The 20,693-nt window shown below is 36.3% G+C and overlaps 1 protein-coding gene across 2 annotated transcripts in view; it reads right to left on the bottom strand.

The window, feature by feature from the left end:
- Window positions 1–20,693, bottom strand: part of LOC150102502 (coiled-coil domain-containing protein 167-like) — a 162,583-nt gene that overhangs the window by 127,475 nt on the left and 14,415 nt on the right. The gene's annotated exons all lie outside the window — the stretch shown is intronic.

Here is a 20,693-nt window from a genome sequence, read left to right as displayed (position 1 = left end):
CTCCACAGCCTCCTCATCTCCAAGGAATCCAGGTGATGAGACCTGAACACAGTAATCCAAATGTGAAGTATCAACGCTTTATAAAGGGGAATAACAACCTCTTTATCTCTGGATGTCAGTGTGTTCCTCAACAACCAAGTAATCCTATGTGCAATCTTGGACACCTTAGCAATGTGTCCTCTGAACTTCATCTCCCTATCTACCAACACCCCTAAGTCTCTAGCCTCATCAATCTCTTGGAGTACTGTTCCATCAATGTAGTACACAGCTGGTAATCTTTTAATCCCAAAATGCATGACTTTACACTTTTCCACATTGAACTGACATCCATTATCTTTTGCCCATTCTACCAGCTTATTTAAATCATCCTGCAAACTTTCAACATCAGCTTGATTTTTTATTGTGCTACCCAACTTTGCATCATCAGCAAACAACTGAATATCTCCCTGTAAGCCATTTCCTATATCATTTATATACAAATTAAACAACAATGGCCCAATCACAGAGCCCTGAGGTACACCAATGGTCACCTGCCTCATCCTGGACTCGGCTCCTCCATACACCACCTTCTGGTATCTCTCTGAGCCATTTGAAATGAGAAAAACAAATTCTAAATTATGCAACAGTTCTTTCTTTTAAAAATTATAAGTATTATTTAAAAGTCCTCTTTTTTTTTTTTTTTACATGGATGAGTATATTCACATACAGATAAAAAAATTCTATACTGCATTATTTGTCTACAATTGTTAATCCAGTCTCACATGTTTCAATCTATAATCAGACTTCAAATCTATCATTTAGAAGCAAATTGTAGATCTGAATTCTGAGTAGGAAAAAAGTTTCATTCAACAGTAAAAGAAATCTTGTCAGCTATAATTTAATATTGGTAATATTTTTTTTTCTTTTTCTTCTTTTTTTTTTTTAAACCAAATAAGTGGAAGTTATTACTCCCAACATACTGAAAAAGGACAAACAGATTTCATCATTATTACATCATTAAGTTTTATTATTGGAAACAATAATGAATCCAATGCCATATGTTTAATTTCATAAATACTGATAGTTGGCTTACTGGCAATTTAGTTTCATCTCTAAATTTAATATTTTTCTAAATAATATATTAAGTCTTCAATTTTCAACAATACACAGAAAAGTATCTCAAAAGCTTTTCAGATACTTAATATTTTTTTCAATCTTTGAAATACCAAAGATGCCAATTTAAATAAGTCACGGGAAGACTGATTAGATTTTCAATAATATAAAATGGAGAGAGGCAGCAGAGTTTTCCCTTCTTTTTTTCCCTCCTCATAAAGTAATCAAATATCATTTTATGCCACAGACACACAAATATATATATATATATATAAATCCATTATATGCAACATTGCTAATATCGCATATGTAAGTAATTCACACATGGTAGGTGAATTATAATTCTATGAGTTAAACTTTGCAGATTACATTACACAGTGAGCTGGCTGATTTATTTCCATCATTTCCATCCAAATTCGATATATGGTCACTGACTTTGACCCATACATGCTGGTAACTATTTATTGCTAGCAAAAACTAGTGAACAATTAGTAAAAGCTGTATTACTGCATGTACTTCAAAAAACTTATATTCTACTTGATTAGAAATTATGATGTGATTAAATAAAATAAAGCTGCTGTGAAGAAGGGTGTCAAAAGTAGATAAATTTTTTACAGGGGGGGGGGGTGGATGGTGATTAGAATACATTATGAATGTAAATGATTTCAAAATACAATAGGTGTGTTGCTAATTAAGTGGACCTCCCACGACAAGTCTATTAACTCCATGGAGTTACTGTAAAAATAATAATAATCAAACCCATTATGACTACATATAAAAGTGGTTTTTTTCTAATAGTTTCTTAAGCACTCTGGCATACTTCCTTAGGAATATGAAGTGTTTTAAAAAAAAAGCTGAATACATATAAAAGCAAAATAAACCAGGATTAATGGAACTGCTGAATACAGTTACAAAATACAACTGTATTTCATGCAGTATTATGCATGAAATATATGAAATATTGCATGCATGTTATTTCAATAGTGTACAAATGTTATTTCAATTGGCACATGTCATTAAATACATTTACATGTATTTAATGACATGTAAACATGTTAAAAGTGGTTAAAACTGATGACTGATTATGTGTTTTGCTGCTGATTTTATGAGAGCAGATCCAAAGATGGTTTAGAATATGGGTGTCCAACCTTTTGGCTGGCGTGGGCCACATTGATTGAAGAGGAATTGTCTTGGGCTGCATATAAAACGTATACTATAGTTCAGGGTGTTCAACCCGTCGATCGCGATCCACCGGTCAATCATGGAGCGATTTTTGGTCGATCTCTTGTGTATTCCTCCTTACTTACAAATTTAATTAAAACTGAAAACATAACATTTTATTTATCATTATTTTGTATTATTTTTAATTCACTTTAAGTGTATTGCTACTGTTTATTTATTTTTCGTTAAAATTGTCAAATCAGTAATTTTCTTATAAGTCTGGGTAAATGAATTAATTTGGATCAGTGGAAGTCAAACAGCGAGCCGAGTGAATACAATTATAAGCAAAGTGTAAAAACTCGATTGTAGCTTAAATATTCCAAAGCATATTACATTGATTTTTTACTTAGGTTAAGTCCCATGTGAATATTGTAAAAAAATAAACTTTGTTTGTCTCGGTATAGTTTGTATTAGATGTTTTTGTAAATAACTCTTTTGAAGCTAACTGTATATACTGCTTTAATAAGAATATGTTAGAGTGTTAAAAACAAAGGCAATGTTTTTGTCGCCGAAGCTGTACATGGCGGCATTAAAAAGACTGTTATTGAAACTTGTATGTATGAGAAAGGCTTGTAGGCTCTAAGTGTAAACATCTTCGAAATAAGTCAGAAAGAGTTCAAACAACTTTCCGATTCTCTGGGGGGTTGCCAAACTTCATGCGAAGTCTTAGAGGAGGCCTAATAAAAAGGGACTGAAGCAAGCAGAAGGGGTCCCGGTTACAGAATTGCTGTCAGAGAGGAGGCCGCCCGGTCCAGAGTCGCCGTCAGAGAGACTGCCGGATCCACATTGCTTGAGAGAGGAGTTTCCCGCTTCCAGAAAGGAGCTTCTCGGTTCGAGACGTTGCTAGAGAGAGGCTACCTCTAGGCCGCAGACAAAGTTTCAAATTGCAAGAGAAAAGTTTCCAGGCCAGGTTAATGTCAGACATTCACTAGTGTGTTGCATTTTTTTCATTACAATTTGATGAATCAAACGACTTCACTGATATTGCTCAGTTAATGGTATTTATTTACATGGTATTTCAAGATTATTCAAGTAAAGAAGAACTTTTGAAAATTATACCATTACTGGGAAGGACTAGGGGAGAAGACAATTTTTCGGTATTTGATGAATTTGTGAAACAACACAAACTTCTGCTTTTTAAACTTGTGTCTATTACTGATGGTGCTCCTGCAATGATAGGTATTAAATCAGGCTTCATTTCATTATGTAAAAACGATGACAAATATCCAGATTTTTAACGTACCACTGTATTATTCACCAACAAGTACTGTGTAGTAAAAGATTACACACAAAAGATGTAAATTCTGTTCGAGGTAAAGCTCTGCAACGGTAGTTTTTAAATTACAGGCAGATGATGATAGGGAACTTCTGTTGTACAATAGTGTTCGCTGGCTCAGAAGAAGTCAATTTTTAGAAAGATTTCTTGTATTAATTAACGATATAAAAAATTTTCTTGATGAAAAGGAGATATTTATCCACAATTGAGTGATAAAAGATGGTTGTTACACTTATCATTTTTAGTGGATTTCTGTACGAAATTAAGCAATTTAAATTTAGTTACAAGGTAGAGATAAAAATTTAATTGACATGTTAAGTTCCATAAAAACTTTCCAACAATACTTACTTTTAGCAAAGAGAAATATAAATGACCATGAATTTAGACATCTCCCATATTTATTAAAATTTTTTGAACAAAATCAAGAAATGCTTCGCTATGATTTAAAAGAATTTATTCGTGAAATAGAATTAGTTGAGGAAGAAATAAATTCAAGATTTAAAGATTTTAATAAAACTGAAACGATGCATCTTTTATCAATAATCCATTTCAAGAAAACTTGAACATCACAGAAATTTCAAATAAAATTAGTGGGCTGTTTGATATAAACCAAGCTGAAGTAGAACTTGAGATAATAAACATTCAGAATAGTTTACATTTAAAATCAATAAACAATGAAGTCATTTGGAAGTATGCACATGAAAAATTCCCAATATTAACTGATATCGCGAGAAAAATGCAGTCGTGTTTCGGATCGACATACTTGTCAGAATCCTCTTTTCAAATATGACCGTCATAAAAAAAAATCAATTAAGAAACCAAATTACAAATGATCATTTGGATGATTGTCTGCGATTGGCCACTTCTTCATATCAACTTGACTATGAAAATATTGCGAGGTCCAAACAATGCCAAATTTCACATTAACTTTTTTTTTTTTTTAATCAACCAACATTTCCTGTAACTTGTGAGTTTGTAATCAATCTGTTATGTTTTCTAACTTTGGTTTTCCAAAATAGAGGAATAAAGATTTTATTCCAATATATTTGTTGTTTTTTGTTGTATTAAAATAATTAAGTGATAAATTTTTAAATACACAAGTAAAGTTTTTAGTTGTGTATTTTTTTTAGTTGTTTATTTGTGCATAATCAGATATCAGGTTGGGGGAATGTGATCTATATAAGAGAGTAGATCACTGAATAACTTATAAGGGAGTAGATCACCGAATAACGTTTTATAGAAAAGTAGCTCGCATAGTAAAAAAGGTTGAACACCACTGCTATAGTTAATGTACATAAGTAACAAAACTTCCTTTATTTTTTAAAAATTTTTATTATAACATTAAAAAAAAAGAGGACAGCATAAACACAAAAAATGTACAGGGTGGCCATAAAATAACTCTCTTTGGGGGCATCTGTAGCTAAAACCAATAAACGGAATGAAACCAAATTTTACATCAAGACTTTTGAAAGCATGGGGGAGATGATTTCTGTGAAAAAAAAGATTTAGTACCAAAAGTCACCAATTGGGGAAATTTTGGTGCTGGCTGAGCCGACACCAGTCAAATATTTGCAGTAAACGCAGGTAAAAAAAAGGATTATGCAAATTTTACTATGCGTTCATGACAGCAGCACCACCAATTCCACTTAAAAAGGGATTGGGAACGTTCAGGCAGTTATTCAAATGACTGACGAATTTTGCTCAATATGCGTCCTACCTTGCCTCAGCATGCTTAAGAAGGTAAGCATGCTGAGGCTGTCGTTTTACCGCTGTTGTCGCTTACACAGTAGAAATGTTATTGTTCCATTTTATCTGCCTTTAATGTAATTATCCGCGTGTTTTCGGCTCTGCCAGCACCAAAATTTCCCCTAACGGCGACTTTTGGTACTAAATATTTTTTTCGTGGAAATCATCATCCCATGCCTTCAAAAGTCTCAACATATCCGGAGAATAAGGGAGAGGAATTGGTGGCGCAGATAGCATCAGCCTGGCCAAAAATTATTGGGATCACTGAGATGTGGTTGACAGAAAGGGATATAATAACAGGAATAGAAGTCGCTGGGTATAGCATTTTTCGTCAGGATAGGAGGGGAAACGTGGTGGTGGGGTACTGCTTATGATAAGTGATGACCTATGTCCTCTAAAAGTGGAGGCTTTGGAAGGAAGTGAGACAAATGATTTTGAGAGCTTATGGTGTGAGGTAGAGGTAGGTAAGACAGGATATTTAGTGTGGTGTTGCTACAGACCCAGGAGCACAGAGGATGCGGACCAGGAGATGTTTAGACAGCTAGGTTTGGCAAGTGCAAGAAGAATGATTGTTATGGGAGATTTTAACTACAGTAGTATAAATTGGAGAGAGGAAGATGCATGTAGCAATAGTGGAATGGAATTTCTAGAATTCTTGAGGGATAAATGTCTTAGGCAACATGTAACAGAGGGAACAAGAGGTTCAAGAGTTTTAGATTTGGTTATAGCATCAGAAGAGTTGATAATAACTGAGATGACATCTCTCCCACCAGTTGGAGAGAGTGACCATATGGTGTTGACTTGGAAAATGAATAGACATGCAAAGAGACGGGAACTTATGTGGAATTATAATGCAGGTGATTATAATAGTCTTAGACGTCAACTTCGGGAAGTTTCATGGAGGGAGGAATTGGAAGGCCGGGATATCGTTAGTGCGTGGGAAATTGTAAAAGAATATTTGTTAGCAGCAATGGTAAGTTGTATACCACGAGTGAAGAAGAGGACACAATTTGGAGTAAAGTGGATGACAAACAATATTAAACAGCAATTGCATGTGAAAAAGAGGCTATGGAAGAGATATAAGGAGACAGGTTGAGAGAGGATGCGTGAAGAATATAAGACACAGGCCAGAAGAGTGCCTAGTGTGGTAAGGAAAGCGAAACTGGAATACGAGAGGAGATTGGCCCTAAGATCCAAAGCAAATCCTAGGGAATTTTTTTAGCTATGTGGCCAGTAGGAGGAGAAATGACTGTGGAAGAATGATATTGTGGGATAAAAATGGGAATAGAGTGACTGATGCAGAGGACATAGTGGAATTGTTCAATGACCACTTTATTGGAGTATTTCATCCTGGAGGAGTCAGTTTTAATGCTAGAGGGATAGGGCAGGTTCAAGGTTTAAAGGTACAGAGGAGAGTGTGTTTCAGATACTGAGAACTTTGGATGTCAATAAAGCTTTGGGACTGGATGGTATTTCACCACGAGTTTTGAGAGAATGTGCTAGGGAACTGACAGTGCCTTTAACCTGGCTTTTCAATGAAAGTCTGGCTTCGGCAAAGGTGCCCAGGGAATGGAAGGAAGGTAAGATAGTGCCATTGCATAAGGGTGGTAACAGACTGGAAGTGTCTAATTATAGACCAGTCTGTGTGTCATCAGTAGTTAAGATCTTGGAGAAAGTAGTGAGGGACCATATACAGCACTGGGCAGATGAGGGTAATGTTATCTGTGAGAGTCAACATGGATTTGTGAAAGGGCGCTCTTGTTTTAGCAATATGCTAGCCTTTTATAATAAAGTTACAAGAACATTAGATGAGGGAAAGGCATATACTGCAATTTTCTTAGACTAAGCAAAGGCATTTGACAGGGTGCCACATGATAAGCTGATATTTAAGTTGCAACACATAGGTCTGGATGTCAGATTGGTCAACTGGATTCAGGATTGGCTGTCTGATAGGTATCAGAGAGTTGTGTATGGTGGAGCAGTTTCAAGGAGACAGAAGGTTACAAATGGGATCCCACAGGGCTCAGTACTAGGACCTATATTGTTTAACCTTTATATCAATGACATTGCCAGTGGATTGCAAGGGGATATTCAGTTGTTTGCGGATGATGCGAAGCTGGGAAGGATTATTAGTAATAGTGCAGATGTGGTAGCCCTGCAAGAGGATTTGAATAAGCTAGATAGATGGGCAAATGAATGGGGGTATCAGTTTAATGCAGCAAAATGTAAGGTCTTGAGGTTTGAGAAACATCGATGGGATGCTGCATACTCTATGGGAGGAGTTATACTGGAGGAAGTTGGGGAGACAAGAGATCTGGGGTTGATGATTGATAGAAACCTGAAGTTTAGGGGACATATTGCAAAGGTAGTGAAGGTAACACAGAGGATTGCTGCAATTATGAGAAGGACACTGACCTGCAGAGATAAGAGGGTTATCATTCCGTTGTATAAGTCTCTGATCAGACCACACTTGGATTACTGTTCTCAGATTTGGTCCCCAGGATTTGAAGGGGATAAATTAACTGTGGAAAAGATACAAAGACGGATGACAAAGATGGTCTCAGGACTGTACAAGGATAGTTATGAGAATCGGCTGAGGGAATGTGGACTGCAGAGTTTGGCAGATAGAAGAAGGAGAGGTGATATGATTGAGACTTTTAAACTGTTGAGAGGTGGTTACAGGGTTGACACTGGGGAGTTCTTTCACTTGGTTGAACAGCAGGAAGGAGTGATGACAAGAGGCCATCCCTGGAAGTTATGAAAGGAAACTGTGAGCAAGAGGGTGAGGAGTGGTTTCTTTGAATGGAGGGTGGTTGAGACGTGGAATGCATTGCCTGATAGAGTGGTGAGGGCGAGAATGGTCAATGAGTTTAAGGAGTGGTATGATAGACTTTGTGTTTCTTAGGGGGAACCTCCCCTAGATGAGTCTTTTCATAGATGTATATAATATTTTTATACACATCTATGAAAATTATACAATTTTTTCATAGATGTATATATTATTTTTGATGTTTGGTAAAGTGACTGCACCTACAAAGGTGGAGTTAATTGTTGACATCTTCTGGTTAGTTTGCCTGTTTTGTGGAAAGAAAAACTGGAGTTTCCCAGAAGGGAAAAAATGCAGTAACCTTTACAAGACCAGCTAATTTAATTTCAAATGAAAACCCTTATAAAGGTTCTTTACATCATAGACAGGATTCAAACTAATTAGTCAATAATGAATGGGGTATAGCAGCTCCAAGTTGTGTGTGTAAACACAGTTAGCAGTTAACTGTATTTTTGTATTCCATTATATATGGAACTGGGTTACGTTGTGATTGGTCAGTGAATTTAGCGCTCTTGTAAAATTGGTGATTTTTATCTGTTTCATTCCCTCAGAAATTACTGTTTTATAGTACATCAGTGTACTATAAAACAGTAATTTCTGAGGGAATATGCTATCTTTACAAAAATAGCATATTTTTGTAAAGATATTGCAATATTAAATATAGTTTAAAATGGCATCAAAAATGCACAAGAAACGCAATGCTAAGAAGAGAGTGAAGTCAAGAATAAGAAGGCTTGAACCACTAAGGAGGATACTGAAGATATTGAGGAGGTTATTGAAAATTAAGCAGCAGAATAAGAAACAACAAAGCACAGAAAATTAGTAAGTAACAAAAATCAAGTAAGTAACATTGATTGTAAAAAGAAGGATGTTATTTGGTATGGTGCCTCTATCATAAAACATGATGTTGATGAGAGTGTTATTACTTCAAGTTTTCCCTGTGCAAAAATTGAAAACCTAGCACACACAATTGAAAAACAGAAAAAAAAGTAAATGAGACTAATTGTAGTAGGTACTAAGAATGAGAGGATATGAAGGGGTTGTTGGAAGAAGTGAGAATGAAGAGTGAAAAAGTGAAAATCATAAGTATATTACATCGATATGATAAAATTGAATTAAGAAGAAAGACGGTCTGTGATGGCAAACGATTTGATACATTGACTGTGTAGAAGGAATGGATGCAAGTTTGTGGATGTGTGTAGTGAATATGAGGGAAGATTGAATTTTTATACGAGGGATGGCCTACACTTGAATGCGTCTGGTATCACAGGTCATGAAAAACTAATTGGTATGACACCTAACACAGAGAGTCACGGAAACTAAATCATAATGGGAGGAATGATGAGAATATGAGTGTAAGAGCAACAATGTAAAGTGATTGTGTTGATGAGGGGAATGGGGATTATCATGGAAATTATTATGAAGAGAGAAAGATTTCAACTTTGTCTTTATCTGGTTCAGACCCATCAAACGTGTGCAAAAATGCCTGCACACATAAGGCACCAGAGAAAGAGATCTGCAAGTTGTCCAATTACGTCACACAGACTACAGACAAGAACATGCAGATAGCTTATTATATCTGTACATGAATGCTAGGAGTATCAGAAACAAGCTGGATTCAAGCCAAATAGAGGATGTCAGGATCAGATTTTTTTTCACTTTGTCAAATAGCTGAGAAATCATGGAAATATAACAAAGATCTGTATTTAAGTTTTGTTGAGCTGCAAAAGGCATATGACAAGGTGCCAAGAGAAAAGCTATTCAAAACATTATGGTTACATGGTGTCAAAGGAAGATGGTTTAATGTTAAATCTGGTGTCAGACAAGGATGTACATTATCGATATGGATCACATTATGAAGGAAAGTGGTATTAAACCTGATATCAAAACTGGGGATGTTAATCTCAGATCTTTACTTTATGCAGATGTTATACTTTTAAATAAATCCAGTACAAGTCTACAAGAAGATTCCATGACTAAATTGAATAACTGTTGCAATAAATTCGGTATGAAATTCAGCAGTAACAAGACAAAGCCAATGAAAATAGGCAGAAACATTGAAAATATCAATGTTCAAAGTCGGTATGGTAGGAAGTCAACTGAATAAATTTATATGGAATAAGATAGAAATTAGTCAAAACACTAAATTAGCTGTATACAAGACAGTGTTCAAACCAATTTTAACTTATGTACCTGAGAGCTGGATTAGAAATAAAAGACTAGAGACCACGGATATGACAGTCCTGAGAACGATCAGGAGCATGAATAGATGGCATTAATGACAATATCATATTAAAAAGGAGGATATTAGGAAAGAACTTGATGTTGTTAGCATCCAGAAATGTTGAAATGGATTTAAACGGTATTGATGCGAATACAGATTGATAAAAAAAATAACTATTTATTAACTTAAAAGCTAATATTTCGCTGGTATTATATCCAGCATCTTCAGAGCACACAAACAAAGTTTGTTACAAATGCGAGACAACCACAATCCGGTGTATAGTAATTGCAGCCCCACTGTTACACTGGATTGTGGTTATCTTGCATTTGTAACAAACTTTGTTTGTGTGCTCTGAAGATGCTTGATATAATACCAGCGAAATATTAGCTTTTAAGTTAATAAATAGTTATTTTCTTATCAAACTGTGTTCGCATCAATACCGTTTAAATCCAATTCAACATGTGTGACGAACACATAAGACTATCCATGCAGTTAAACATCCAGAAATGTGTTAGAAGAGCTAATCTCAGGTGGCACAGTTACTTTAACAGAATGGGAGAGGAAAAATTAGCAAAACAAGTGTTCTCTGCCAGGTTGGCAGAAAAAGACCCAGTGGAAGATCAAGATGAAAGTAGACTGATACAGTAAAAAGTGCCTTAGATGACAGAAATATAAGATCTGATAATGTTGGAGTCTTTCACAGATTACACTCTCATTTGGAGGAAAATTGTTGATAGGAAGTTAGTAATTATGCAAGTTTATCATGTAGTACTATCATAATATCCTGTACACCTCTTGAGTTACATGTCAGGAATTTGATGATGATGATGATGATAACATCCCTTTAACAAACCCATGCTGACCAGTCCAGAAAATACTGCTATTATCAAACACTTCTGTATCCTGGTTATCACCAAACACTGCAACTCTAACTCCACATAGATTGGTTTATAATTTGTGGTCTCACCACCTTTGTGAAGTGGAAGAACAATTTTACCCTCTTTCCGCTTCTTTGGGACTTCGGTTGTTGCAAGGCTTATTAAGTAAGTGTGTAAAGGCTGTTCCTTAAGACTTGCAGTGATGTGTCAACAAGTCTATTGACTTACTGAAATCAAGTTTACTTAATTCCCCATATACTTCTTACTCAGTCACCAGAAATCCATCCATCCCCATTTCATCTTCATTCGGGCTTCTCACTATGTCACACTGATGAGGATAAAATACTGACAAATTGCTCACTAAATATCTTGACTATGTCTTCTGCAGGCAGTTACCAATATACATTTTCACCCATCAGTAATGGGTGAAAATTTTACCCATACTTGCCACATATCAAAAGAATTCTCTAGGATTTTTCTTGGCCTGATTTGCTGATTTCTACTCATATTGCACTTTTGCTGTTGATACCCCAGATTTTATGCCTTAATCCCTTCATTCATCCATTTGCCACCTATTTTATTCAGTCTTTTGACTTGTAGAATAAATTCGCACACTGATGCTGTTAAATGTCTCTTGGTCAGAGCCCAAACATCATTCATTTTCTTTCCACTTAACTGCTCATTCCATGATATAGTTCTAAGCTGCCTCCTAAGCTTCTCCTTTCCTCAGAAAAGTCTTTATATGGTTGGCTACCAATCAGGTGAACACTTCATGACCACTCTCATCAAATGCAGAGAAATGCAAAACCTCATTTAGAACCACATCTGCCCTCAGTTACATACTGCCTCAGATAGTTGTCCTCAAGAAATTCATTTGCATTATTCTCAGATGCTACCTCTTCATTTCAATCTATATTTTACCATAATTAAAATCGCTATTTCCCTGTTCAATAACTCAAGTTGCCTATACAACTGTTTCTCAAACAGTGTGGTGTGAAATTTTGATAGTAAAAAAATATTTTTGGCCAAATTACAGTGCAAATTACATAACTCGATCATATCCCCCCCCCCTTTTCCTTTCTAAGCACCAAACTCTGCAGTCTATTCTCATTTTTGCTATCCATCTATGCACCATGATTGAGGCATTGGATATGAGGCAGGAGTGAGCAAAAGAGTTAATAGTATTAATAGGTACGAATGATTTGAGAGAGGACAAAGAGTGTGTCAGAATGGATATCAGGAGGCTGCTTAGAAAGATAAAAGAGAATAGTGTGACAGGAAGGGTAGTTAGCTTATCGCCTAGGTATGACTGTGGTGAAATGAGGCGCAGAGCAAGGATTATGAATGATATGCTGGCTGAAATGTGTGAGGAGATGGGAGTACAGTTTGTTAATGTGTGGAATGAGCTTGAGGGACAAAGTGAGCTGTATGGGAGCGATGGACTGCATTTGAGTGGTTATGGCAGTGGTTCTCAAAGGGTAAGCCCTAGAAGATTTCAGGGTGCGCCCTATGGTATTCCAGAGAAGTATGTGTCCAGACATAAAAATAAATATAGTTACTCTATTATACCTTTTCAATACGGATATACCGCTCTTTTTGCCAACACATCATTATTATGTTAATTAGCAGCGGTTTTTCTTGCAAAGAGAACGAGAATATGGTTTATTCTTGTTGTGTATATTACTTATTTTAAAAGTGTTGGAAGTGGATGTTATGTGCATATTACTTATTTTCAGATAAATACACCCAAATAAAATGGACAGATTTCTCAAAAAGAAGCGTGATATTGAAGAATCAGATTCTGGAAGTGAGCAAAAGTTAAGTGCAAGTAAGAAAGCAAAATCGCGCCTACTCGCAAATATAATGAAAGTTATTTAAGCTTTGGTTTCACTTGGACCGGAAATGAAGATCATCCTTTGCCGCTATGTTTAGTATGTGGATGTAAAATTGCAAATGAATCATTGCTTCCTAGTAAATTGAGTAAACATTTTAAAACTATACACTCTAATTTACAAGATAAATCTAAGTTTTTTCAAGAGATTGTCTGAACAGCAAACAAAAGCAGCAAATTCTTTTAAAAGTATAATGAATGTTTCTGATAAAGCTCAAATTGCTTCCTATCAAGTCTCAGAACTGATAGCAAAAAATATGAAAGGTCATACTTTAGAGTCACTTATTTTGCCTGCATGCAAAAAAATGATCATGACAATGCTAGGAAATGAAGCAGCAATGAAAATAAGCAAGATTCCTCTTGTCCAACGATACAGTTCACAGGTGTATTATAGAAATGGCTTCTGATATCGAGAAAAATGTATGCAGTAATAAACTTCAGTATTCAAATTTTGCATTGCAAGTTGATGAGTTAACAGACATTACCAACTAGGTCCAACTCTTAGCATTCGTCCGTTTTATTAATGAAGATCAAATAGTAAATCAGTTTCTTTTTTGCAAAGAATTAAGTGTCTACAAAAGGTGAGGACGTTTTTAACATTTTGAATAGCTATCTTGATAAATGGCAGTTAACATGGAAGTCGTGTGTAGGCATTTGTACAGATGGCCTTACTTCTTTTTTGTAAAAAAACAAAATGAGAATGTTATCATAACTCACTGCTTTCTTCATAGGGAGGCCTGGTTGGCAAAAACATTGTGAGAAAAATTAAGAGAAGTTTTAGATCAAGTTGTTCAAATGGTAAACTTTATTAAAACAAGACTTGTCAAATCGTGTTTATTCAAAAAGCTTTGTATCGATATGGATACACAACACAGACGGCTGCTTTTACACACTGAGGTGAGGTGGCTGTCAAGGGGGGAAAGTACTTACCCGTGTACACGAGCTACGACAAGAACTACTTGCGTTTTTTGAAGAGATGAAACAATTACATTTTTGTAACCTCCTTCGGTGCGAATTTTGGATTGCCAGGTTACAGTATTTGGCCAATATATTTCAGCAGCTCAATACTTTGAATACTAGCATGCAAGGGAAAGAAGAAAATATTCTAACATCCACTGACAAAATGAAAGCGTTTCAGAGAAAACTACAGATTTGGAAAAGAAAAGCTGTTGAAGGTAATTTGGAAATGTTTCCATTGGTAAGTAATACTTGCATAAATGAAACACTTCTAATAATAGTTGAACATTTAACAAGTTTAGAAGAAAAATTGAGTTCATATTTTCCATCACTTAACACTGAACAATACGATTGGATTAGAAATCCATTTATGGAAACTTCAAGTGATTTTGGTTTAACATTAACAGAAGAAGAAGAACTGGCAACTATATTCACTGATCGTGGATTGATAATTAAACATAAGGAATTGTCTCTTGAAGCCTTTTGGATTTCTATAAAAGAAGAATATGTGTCAATATCTAAAAAGGCTTTGAACATTTTACTACAATTTTCAACATCAAATTTATGTGAATTAGGATTTTCTACCCTCACCACAATTAAGTGTAAAAAGAGAGGAACTCTTCAATGTATTGACGACGAAATGAGAGTTACCTTTCAAATATATGCCCAAACATTGAAGCAATCGCTAGGACACATCAGGCTCATGTTTCTCATAAACACAAGAATGAATAAACTTAAGGTATGTTTCATTTTATTTTTTTTATCACATTTTTTTTCTGTAATATTTGACTTAATTATTATAACATATTTCTCAGAAATTTGTATATAGTGCGCCTACAATTATTTGTAGGATTTTAAATGCGCCCCGACTTCAAAAAGTTTGAGAACCACTGGGTTATGGTGTGAGTCGCTTGGAGAGACTGCTGCTGGAAGGTAGAGAAGTGAATAGAGAGAATGAATCAGATCAAGTGGGAAGTGATGTGGAAGAGCGGGAGAGTAAGACAGGAGAGATTGAAGAGGTGGTTATGAATGGGGAAGTGGGTGGTATGAATATAGAAAATGAGAGAATGGGTGTGCAAGAGGAGCAGGGAAATGAGGAGGCTCAGGGTGGACAGGGGGTACTCAGCATGAGAAAGGTGGATGCTCCAAGAGGTGAGCATGTGTAGGCAGGAAAGGAATGGGATGACCAGGGATCAAGAGGAAACAGTTGGAATTGAAAAAGGTTTTAAATAAAAAAGCAGAAAGGGAAATGGCCCCAGTCCAGCATGGAGAGATCACATCGAGTGAGTAGTATCAGTGGAACTAGCTGTAGATCCAGAAATGAGCTGTTGTGTTTGTATACAAATGCTAGAAGTATAAGAAACAAGGCAGATGAAATGGTTGACCTAATTGCGTCTGTTCAGCCAAAGATTGTCGGAATAAGTGAGACATGGTTAGAAGAGGATGACATCCTGAAAGGAATAGAGATGAAAGGGTATGATGTGTTTCGTGAGGACAGAAGGGGCAAAAAGGGAGGGGGAGTGCTATTGATGATAGAGAAAGAGTTATGTTGATATAAAGTAGAGATGCAAGAGGGAAATAGTGCCAGTGGTTTTGAGGCAGTATGGTGCGAGATAGAGGTGAATGGAATCAAATACTTGGTGGGATGCTGTTACAGACCAGGTAATGTGGATGGTGGTGATAATGAAATGTACAATCAAATTAGCCAAGTAAATAAGAAAAGGGTGATCATTATGGGTGATTTTAATTATGGTAATATAGACTGGAATGATGAGATAGCAACTGGAAGTAAAGAAAATCAGTTTCTTGAGTTTTTGAGGGATAACTACTTCAGACAGTATGTAACAGAGGACACAAGAGGATTGAGGGGGCTTGGATTTGGTCATCTCATTAGAAGATGTAATTATAAAAGAGGTGTCAAATCATTCACCAATTGGTGAGAGTGACCATGAGGTGATTACCTGGGTGGTTGCCAGCAGTGCGAGGACCTCTGTGAGAAAAGGGTATATGTGGAACTACAAGGGGGGGGGGTGATTATGAAGAGCTCAGGAGACAGCTTGCGGGTGTAGCATGGAATGAGGAGTTAGCTGGAAAAGAGATCAATGCAGCTTGGGGGATTTTCAAAAACTGTTTAGTAGATGCAATGTCTAAATGTATTCCAAGGGTGAGAAGGTTAAATAAGGCGGGTGTGAGATGGATGAATAAAGAGATTAAGCATGCGATACAGAGAAAAAGGCATTGTGGAGGCAGCATAAGAGAAGTGGAAATAACCAATTCCATGAGGTCTACAAAGAAAAAGCAAGGAGGTGACTTGGTTAGTGAGGGTTGCTAAAGAGCGGTATGAACAGCAGTTGGCTAATGAAGCCAAAAAGAATCCTAAGGAGTTCTTTCGATATGTAGCCAGCAAAAGAAAGAATAATTATGGAAGGATGACATTGATTGGAGAAAATGGTATAAAGACAGCTGATGCAGAATGTGTGGTGGAGATACTTAATGAGCAGTTCATAAAGATCTTTCAATCTGGTGAATGTGACTTCATGGAGGGATTGAGAGCAGTTGATGATGGGGAGGAGAGACTGACTGTAGGTGAGCAAGAGGTGTAATTAATGCAGAATTTATGCTTGGTGAAAATATATTGTTGGAGGTAGAGGAAATAAGAGATCTGGAGGTGATAGTGGATAAGGATCTAAAATTTAGAGGACACATCGCCAAAATTGTGAAGACAACACAAAGGCATCTGGGAATGATGCGGAGAACACTGACGTGTAGAAGTAGGGAGATTCTTGTTCCGTTGCATAAGGCTTTGATTAGGCCACGCATGGACTATTATGCCCAGATTTGGTCACCGGGTTTTCAGAAGGATGAAGAGATGTTGGAAAGGGTACAAAGGAGACTGACTATGATAGTTTCTGACCTCTGGAATGTCGAGTATGAGGAAAGATTGAGAAGATGTAATTTGCAGAGGCTGGTGGACAGGAGGAAGAGGGGAGATATGATAGAGACCTACAAGTTGGTAAGGGGTTGTTATATGATCAATGGTGGAGAAGTTCTACAGAGAATAGTGGGAGATCATGGGAGAACCAGAGGTCATCCCTGGAAACTGTATAAAGAGGGTGCGAGTAGGGGACTGAGAGGCAGGTTTTTATGCAGAGCTGTGAATGATTGGAATGCCTTGCCTGAGAATGCGGTGTCTGCAAAGAGTTTGAATGTGTTTAAAACACAGTATGATGAGCTGTGTGTGTGATAAAAGGACCTCCCAGATGAGTCTTTGACTCCATCAGCTCTTGGGGTGGTAATAATAATAATAATTAGGCTGATGATAACAGGATTCAACTTTTTGCCCATGCTACCCGGTTATTTTCTGGAATGAGTATTAAAGGGGCATTATGTTGCAGTTGCAAACATAATGTAGTCTATATTAAATTCAGGTATTAAATGCAATACTACATTACATACATCAGCAGTCTTGGCCCTGCTGCTGCCAAGAAACCCTAACAAGATAGTGGTTCTCTGAAAATTTCTAAACTCTCTGAAAATACTAAATTTTTAAAACAAAATATAACTTTAATATTTGCATAGAATTCTATGGTCACCATTAATGGCACAGTTAGCTACACTTGATCTTCCATTTAGAAAGTTGATGCATGTCTGTCTTTTACAACTGATTGTTGTGAAGGATACAGAAATGCATCAACTTGTATCAGTAATGTTTCACAAGTGCAATATCATTCTGTATACTCCTATATAGGATGGGGTCAGTTATTCCTTTAATGTATAGTAAAGGAATGTGTCCATAATAAACATTTAACATATTATGAAAATTCTGAAATAGAGGGCAGATTATCTTTTTACTGACTATGGATTGTATTGATTATTTATGCGTATTGGATGTAGCTTGTTGACAAAGGAATGCTCTAGAGCAGCATTTCCCAAATGGTGGGTCACAAAAGCTAAATGCTGGGTCGCCTAAAAAAAATGTTGAAAACCTAGGTGTTTCGTTTTTGGGTTTTCTTTTTTTCACGAAATTCTAAAATACAAGTAAATAGCATTTAATCGGGACTAATGAATAAATAATTTAATTAATAGAGACGAAAAACGTGCTCCATCCGTGTCGCCATTTCACAGTCTCTTTGTTCGCGGTAAAGTAGCTCAACTAATGGCGAGGCCGCATGGCGGCAACCGCGTCACCAGCCAAATCGTTTGCCGGTTTGTTTTATTCGCCTGCTACATACTCATTCTGCTTGTTCAGTTTGAGTTAAGCTTCGAGAGAGAGAGAGCTTATTTTTTTGTATTTACTGATTACATGTACCTTGCCCTTTGGGTTTGGCTGAACAACTGTAATTATTATAATTGTTTCTAAATAATTTATTTCATTCTTTCTTCATCTCGCTTGCTATTACCCATTTAACGATTAATAAATGGGTAATAAAACAACAAACAAACAATGTGCCGGTTACAAACTTTTCAATTAACACCAATCAACAATCGAGTGACATGCAGCTGAGCACGAGCTCTGAGAACAGCACTAACAAACAGCCCCATGATGTGTTGTCTACTATTCTTCCAACATCCCCCAGTGGATAGGGATGTAATATTTGAATTCAAAGACAGTTTTCATGATGTCAATTGGTTAATCAAGGTTGCCTACCTTTGTGACATTTTTGATTTTTTGAATAATTTAAATCTGACATTACAAGGTAGCAATGTAACTGTATTTAAAGTGTAACAGAAGGTGGAAGCTGCAACAAAAAAACTCAATTTGTGGTCTCGTTGTGTGGAAGCAGGGAATTACAAATCTTTTACAAAGCTAACAGAATTACAAAAAGAGTATAATATGAGTTCCATTCCGAATGAGATTTCAGCTGTTATCAAGGAACATATGCTAGGACTGCAGGCAAGTTTGAAGGAATACCCCCCCCCCAGTCAACAGCAACAAAGCATGGATAAGGAACCCTTTTACAGTGAACGCAGAATCTGAGACAGAATTGCCATATTCAGATATTGAATCTATAATTGAATTGTCATGTGATACGGAACTCAAAGACATCTTCAACACAATACCACTGATGGATTTTTGGCTGTCTTGCCATCAGGAGTACTCAGTTTTAGCGGAAAAAGCGATAAAATTTCTAATGCCTTTGTTTTATTCGCCTGCTACATACTCACTCTGCTTGTTCAGTTTGAGTTAAGCTTCGAGAGAGAGCATATTTTTTTGTATTTACCGATTACATGTACCTTGCCCTTTAGGTTTGGCTTAACAACTATAATTATTATAATTGTTTTTAAATAATTTATTTCATTCTTTCTTCATCTCGCTTGCTATTACCCATTTAAAGATGGATAAATGGGTAATAAAACAACAAACAAACAATGTGCCGGTTACAAACTCTTCGATGAGGAAGAGTATGAGGAAAGATTGAGAAGATGTAATTTGCAGAGTCTGGTGGACAGGAGGAAGAGGGGAGATATGATAGAAACCTACAAGTTGGAAAGGGGTTGTTATAAGATCAATGCTGGAGAAGTTTTTACAGAGAATAGTGGGAAATCAGGGGAGAACCAGAGGTTATCCCTGGAAACTGTATAAAGAGGGTGTGAGTAGGGGAGTGAGAGGCAGGTTTTTTTTTCATGCAGGGTTGTGAATGATTGGAATGCCTTGCCTAAGAATGTGGTCTGCAAAGAGTTTTAATGTGTTTAAAACATGGTATGATGAGCTGTGTGTGTGTGATAAAAGGACCTCCCAGATGAGTCTTTGACTCCATGAGGTCTTGGGGTGGTAATAATAATAATCTCTACATCCCCTCCAAGGTTACTTTATCCATTTCAAATCCCAGTGACTAGATCTGAGCATGTGGTCCGATTTTTGTTACATTTTTTTTTTAAAATTTAATTGTTCCTCTTTTATGCTAACAGAAATGGAAATTGTAATAACATAAATGAATTCATTTCCAGATGATAATGCAATTTTCTGTTAATGAGCAAACAGCAGAATACGAAAACCGCTTCACCTCCTGATTTCAGAAAAGAATTACTCATAAAATAAATGTATAAGGATGGTGGGAGAATGGAGGCATCAAATTATAGGCAAGTTTGTGTTACTTCTGTGGTTGTTAAGATATTAAAAAACCTGGTAAGAGCTCATATACAAAACTGGCCAGATGAAAATAATATTATCTGTGAAGGTCAGCATGGATTTGTTAAGGGATGTTGTTTCGGTATCTCATTAACTTTTATGATAAAGTAACAAGAGTGGTTGATGAGGGAAATGCATACACTTTTTTAGATGTTGCAAAGCATGATAAATTGATATTTAAGTTGCAGCATATGAGTTTGGATATTAAGCTGGTGGAGTGGACTAGCAATTAGTTGTCTGATAGATATCAAAGGGTTGTGTGTGTGTGAAGGGGCAATATCAGGTATAAAGAAAGTTACTAGTGGAGTTCCACAGGGCTCTGTGATTGGACCACTACTTCTCAACCTTTATATCAATGATACTGTCAGTGAAATTCAAGGAGATATTTAGTTGTTTGTGGATGACGTGAAGCTGGGGAAGGTTATTTTATGTAATGCTGATGTAATGGCTC

This window comes from Typopeltis vanoorti, chromosome 10 (genome assembly GCF_054136105.1).
Source record: "Typopeltis vanoorti isolate ZY-2024b chromosome 10, IOZ_Tvanoo_1.0, whole genome shotgun sequence".
Taxonomy (NCBI): Eukaryota; Metazoa; Arthropoda; class Arachnida; order Uropygi; family Thelyphonidae; genus Typopeltis; species Typopeltis vanoorti.
This window is presented reverse-complemented; position numbering and strand designations above follow the sequence as displayed.